The sequence below is a fragment of the Hemiscyllium ocellatum genome, chromosome 46 (genome assembly GCF_020745735.1).
Source record: "Hemiscyllium ocellatum isolate sHemOce1 chromosome 46, sHemOce1.pat.X.cur, whole genome shotgun sequence".
In the NCBI taxonomy this organism is placed as follows: Eukaryota; Metazoa; Chordata; class Chondrichthyes; order Orectolobiformes; family Hemiscylliidae; genus Hemiscyllium; species Hemiscyllium ocellatum.
In genome coordinates this window covers 14,515,618-14,521,617 of record NC_083446.1, presented here as the reverse complement: position 1 = coordinate 14,521,617, position 6,000 = coordinate 14,515,618, and the positions used below count along the sequence as shown (strand labels likewise).

At 48.1% G+C, this 6,000-nt stretch overlaps 1 protein-coding gene across 5 annotated transcripts in view; it reads left to right on the top strand.

Annotated features, from left to right (window-relative positions):
• The window catches only part of LOC132836264 (gastrula zinc finger protein XlCGF26.1-like), a 155,716-nt gene continuing 149,716 nt past the window's right edge, over positions 1–6,000 (top strand). For 2 of the 5 annotated variants that reach the window (XM_060855629.1, XM_060855625.1), the window contains exons 1-2: positions 1–85; positions 1,904–2,017. The gene's annotated coding sequence lies outside the window, so the exon portion shown is untranslated. Of the gene's footprint in view, positions 86–129; positions 214–496; positions 561–1,903; positions 2,018–6,000 lie in introns of those variants that run through there. The other 3 variants (XM_060855626.1, XM_060855627.1, XM_060855628.1) reach the window with 3 other exon arrangements.

Sequence of the window (6,000 nt, the reverse complement as noted above, 5' to 3'; positions counted from 1 at the left end):
GAGAGCGGGACCGGCTGCTGAATGGGGAGGTCGCTAGACCGGAAAGAAAAGATCTCGCCTCCGGCGTAGGCGATTGTGAGACAAGGTATGAATGGAAACGGCAGCAGGAAGGAACCTGGGGGGTTTAATCAACATCTGGAGGAGGCCTGAGGACCGGAATAAGTGCCCCGCAGGCCTACTTGTTCATCCCGCGGGTGGGGATGGTCTTCTCAGGTTATTGAGCAACTGGGTGCCATCTTTGTGAGGGTACGGCGCGTGTTGTTTTGGGGTGGGGAATGCGGGCGGCCATCTTTGTGAGGGTACCGCGTATTGTTTAGGGGCGGCCGGCCATCTTGGTGAGGGTACGGCGCGGATTGTTTAGGGGCGGGCGGCCATCTTGGTGAGGGTGTGATCTATTGTAATTCCTGCTGGAGAATTCCGACCTTGGGGCAGCTTTTGTGTCAATGAGACTTGCCTCACTTCACCCTTGAGAGACCCGGCTTTGAGTTTAGACTGTGTACCTTTAAAACAGGAAAAGGCATGTCTAGAAAAAAACGGGAAAGGCGGTTTGTGAATTGGAGGTGAATGAATCTGGTGATTTGTCATGATGTGAAGGTGCTGGTGTTGGACTGGGCTGGAGAAGGTAAAAGTTATACGAGACATAATCCAACAGATTTATTTGAAATCACAAGTATCCGGAGTGCTGTTGACTTCACCTACCGAAGGAGCAGCGCTTCGAAAGCTTGTGATTTCAAATAAACCTGTTGGATTTATAACCTGGTATCGTGTGACTTCTGGGAGAAAGTGAGGTCTGCAGATGCTGGAGATCAGAGCTGAAAATGTGTTGCTGGAAAAGCGCAGCAGGTCAGGCAGCATCCAAGGAACAGGAGATTTGACGTTTCGGGCATAAGCCCTTCTTCAGGAATGAGGGTTCCATCTGTGAGATAGTCGATGACCCGGACGTGTGGGTTCGAAGCCGGTCTTCAGCCTGAGAAGTTGTCAATAAAGAGAAAGTCAGCTCAGTTGCCATTGCCTCTGGAGGCAGAGGTTACCAGAACTTTAGCAGAGACTTCAAGCCGACTGTTCGCAACAGGAATGAAAACACTTTGCTGATTTGGCAGATTCTGCTGTCTTTTTACTTAGATTAGACTACTTACAGTGTGGAAACAGGCCCTTGGGCCCAACAAGTTCACACCGACCCGCCAAAGCGCAACCCACCCATACCCCTACATTTACCCCTTACCTAACACTACAGGCAATTTAGCATGACCAATTCACCTGACCCGCACATATTTGGACTGTGGGAGGAAACCGGAGCACCCAGAGGAAACCCACACAGACACGGGGAGAACGTGCAAACTCCTCACAGTCAGACGCCTGAGTCGGGAATTGAACCCGGGTCTCAGGCGCTGTGAGACAGCAGTGCTAACCACTGTGCCACCGTGCCGCCCACGTCTTTGTAGAGTTCTGGCAGATATGCATTTGTGAAATGTGTCTGCTGGAGATAGACTCTGTCCGTCATTCCTGAAGAAGGGCTTATGCCTGAAACGTCGAATCTCCTGTTCCTTGGATGTTGCCTGACCTGCTGAGCTTCTCCAGCGACACATTTTCAGCATCGTGTGACTTCTGACCTGGTAATTTGTGGCGCTGGAGCAGTAAGTGGGTGTTTTAAGATCCCAGTGATCAGGAGAGCAAATCATTGGCATGATCATGTTGTTTTTAAGTTTGTAGAAACGAAAAAGAGGGAGACCACTGGGAGTGGAGGAAAAAATTTTGAAGACGGATTTGAATTATAATGTAGGGAGGAGGGAGCGTATGTAGGACTGGAATTTATTTTTTCATGTAGGAGAGAAGAATGTTCAATTAAAAACTAGAATTGTCTCCTGGGTTTTGATCCTGTGCTCACAGTGGTGTCTTTTGTAAGTTCCTTTTATAGGGTGTTACAAGTTTCAGGTGGAAAACTCAAACTAAACTTCATATCAAGATTTGATGATCACATGAGTTATCAGGACCTGAGTATCATTGCCCTTCGAATATGGTAGGAAAAACGTTTGCCTGTTCTGTCTGAGAAAATAATTCAAAGATTGTGTGACTGCAAATGTTCTGAGACACACGTCTGAGATTGTCCTCACCACTAAATAAGAGCTTTATTCGGTCACTTAGTCTGTAAATACATTGCACCATGCACATTGAAAGGAAACTGAGTGTTCTGTGTGTAAATAAGGTTTCAACTGATCATCCAATCTGAAGAGTCAAAAGGACACTGGCACCATAGAAAAACTGTAGAAATGTTAGGAGTATGTAATTATGATCCTGGCTGCGAAAAACACTGCTGCAGTTATGTAGAGGTCAGCACCATCGAGAAACAGTGAAAGTGTGGACACTGCAGTAAAGCACTCAACTGTCCTTTCTTTCTGGAAAATTATCATGGTCACACTGGGCTAAATAATTCACGTTTCATTTGGGGGAAAGAATTTACTAAGTCTCATTTCACATGAGTGGATTCATGCTGAAGATAAGCCATTCAGATGCACTGACTGTGGAAGGAGGTTTAGGTGATCATGTCACTTCTAGACACCAGCGATTGGTTTGGTTTATTGTTGGTGCCCTTGTTATCCAGACATTCCAGGGGATGAGTGCAGGACTAGGGAAATAACATCTGCTGTTGCCCTGTTTTACCAGTAGGCAAATTACAGGGGATCAAGGCAAGCTGGGAGGCTAGAGTTGATGTGGGTCATGACTAAGATCTCAAAGCACTTCATAATTATGAAGGTCAGACTCACTGGGTGGGAATCATTGAGGCAAGTTGTGTGTGTTTTCATAGAACCCCTACAGTGTGGAAATAGGCTATTTGGCCCAACGAATCTACACTGACACTCCGAAAAGGAACCACCCAGACCCATACCCCTACCCTGTTACTCTACATTTACCCCAAACTAATACACCTGACTTTTATATCCCTGAACATTATGGGCAATTTAACATGGCCAGTTCATCTGATCTGCACATCTTTGGATTGTGGGAGGAAACCCGCGCAGTTACCGGGAGAATGTGCAAACTCCAAACAGAAAGTCCCCCCGAGGTTGGATTCGAAGCCGGATCCCTGGTGCCATGAGGCAGCAGTGCTAGCCACTGTGCCACCCCATTCTTTGGTACCGGGATGAGGGTGGTCTCCATGAAACAGTTGAGGTCTTCAGATTGTAGCAAGGAGAGATTGAAGATGTCAGTGAATACTTCAGCCAGCTGGTCCATACAGGATCTGAGTGCACAGCTGGGGATTCCATCCTCAGTTTACACTCAAGAAGAGCGATCTGGCATTTGTAGTGTTGATGGAGGGATAAGGTACGCCTGGGGCTGTTGGGGCAGGTGACACCATGCCACTGGAGTTCTGCTCGAACCAAGCATAGAAAGCATTGACTGGGTCAGGAGGGGGATGTGCTTTGTCCGTTATTTTGTTCTGCTTCATTTTATGTCCTGTTACGTAGGCTTTGCCACAGGCAGCGGGTGTCCGTATGGTTTGTTTGGGTCTTTAATTTGGTCCAGTATGACCTCTCAGCATCTCTTAATGGCTTTGCAGAGGTCCTGTCCAGATTTCCTGTATAGGTGTGGGTCATCCAACTTCAATGCTGGGCTTCAGTAGGCAGTGGATTTCCTGGTTCATCCATAGTTTCCTGTTGGGGAACACACTGTTGTCGTCTTTGGCACATAGTTCTCCACGTACCTGCTAATGAAGTCTGTGACAGTGGTGGTATATTTGTCGTCTAGGTTGTCTGCTGACTCCTTGAATATGGTCCAATCCACTAATTGGACGGAACGGTGGCACAGTGGTTAGTACTGCTGCCTCACAGCGCCAGAGACCCGGGTTCAATTCCCGACTCAGGCGACTGACTGTGTGGAGTTTGCACATTCTCCCCGTGTCTGCGTGGGTTTCCTCCGGGTGCTCCGGTTTCCTCCCACGGTCCAAAGATGTAGAACATAGAATATAGAAAGATACAGCGCAGTACAGGCCCTTCGGCCCTCGATGTTGCGCCGACCGAATCCTACCTAACCTACACTAGCCCAATAACTTCCAAATGCCTATCCAATGCCCGCTTAAATGACCATAAAGAAGGTGAGTTCACCACTGCTACTGGCAGGGCATTCCATGAACTCACAACCCGCTGTGTAGAGAATCTACCCCTAACATCTGTCCTATACCTACCACCCCTTAATTTAAAGCTGTGTCCCCTAGTAACACCTGACTCCATTAGCGGTAAAAGGTTCTCAGTGTCGACCCTATCTAAACCCCTAATCATCTTATACACCTCTATCAAATCTCCCCTAAACCTTCTCTTCTCCAATGAGAACAGCCCCAAGTGCCTCAGCCTTTCCTCATAAGATTTTCCTACCATTCCAGGCAACATCCTGGTAAACCTCCTCTGCACTCGTTCCAATGCCTCCTATAGTATGGCGACCAAAACTGCACACAATACTCCAGATGAGGCCGCACCAGAGTCTTATACAGTTGCAACATGACCTCAGGACTCCGGAACTCAATTCCTCTACCAAGTGCAGGTGAATTGGCCATGCTAAGTTGCCCGTAGTGTTAGGTAAAAGGGTAAATGTGGGGGATGGGTGGGTTGCGCTTCGGCGGGTTGGTGTGGACTTGTTGGGCCGAAGGGCCTGTTTCCACACTGTACGTAATCTAATCTAATCAATTCCAAATAGTCCTGTATCAGTTCTTTCATTGCCTCAGATGAACATTGAATTACTTTCTGTGAAGGTTCCTCCCCTTTCAACTGGTGCTTGTAAACTGGGAGATGGAACATAGCGTTGTGATCTGATTTTCCAAAGTGCAGATGGGATATGGAGCAGTAGACGTCTTTGGTTGTGTAGCAGTGGTCAAGGATATTGAGTTGTCTGGGACAGGAGATTTACTAGTGGTATTTTGGTAGAACCATCTTGAGGTTGGCTTAGTTGAAGTCTCCAGCCACGATTAATAGGGACTTGGTGGGAGGGGGGGGGGGGGGGGTTTGTCTCCAGAATATTTGTCCCAGCGTAAATTTCATCCAAAGCATTCTTCACCATGTACACAACTGGCAGGGTGGTGGACGTGAACTTGTGTAGTACGTATGAGGGATGGCATTTCACTGTGAGGTATTCTAGGGTTGCCATGTCTGAGCATCAGAAAGTGTTGATTATGAGGCAGACCCATCACCCTTTGCAATGCAAGTAGAACCCCTCAGCTTGCGAGGCACAGTCAGGTATAGCAGGAGTGACCCATGTCTCCATAAAACAGAGGACACCGCTTTCTCTCAGTTATCTTTGGAAGTTGAGGCTCGGTCTGGTTATTTTCTTTTCAACTGCTTGGATGTTTGCCAGGAGTATGATGGGGATGGGGCAGGTTTAGGGGGGGGTACTTGAAACAGTGTTGTTTCGGTCTCAGCTACAGCCCTGCATATTTTCCCTGTTTTCTGGTAGGTTTCCTGCTTCTGGGTGGTGCCCGGTGTTGGTGGTGTGAGTATACTGTTCTGGTAGGTAAGCCGGGACGGTAGGTCGGCCAGGTCTGCCTCCTCGCGCTCGAGTAGCCGTGGGATTGGAGTTCAGCCCTGTGTTGGTCGGGTCCCCTTGGGGTTGTGTCGAAGTGGGTTCAGAGTTCAGTCCTGGGCTGAAGGGCCTCGTTGGACTTGTCACTGTGGGGGCAGGTTTCATTCTGAGTTGGGTCGGGTCACTGCGGAATCAGGTTGCTGCAGGCTCAGGGTTTGGGCCTTGGTTCCAGGTATCCTCGTGGGGCCTGCAGGAAGCTGGTAGTGTAGGTTTGCCCCAGGCCTACACATCCAGCGTTGTTAATACTCACGTCTGGACAGTTGTAGGATCGTCAGACCTGTAAGTAGATTTAAGAGAACAGTATTAGTAATTTTTTTAATAGACTTAGAATTTAAGTTTAAAAGTGCGGAACAATAATAAGGAATGTGTGAATAAGATCTGCTGTGGAGAGCTGGCAAAGAGTCGCCCCGTGTCGGCACCAGCATAAGCTTTACT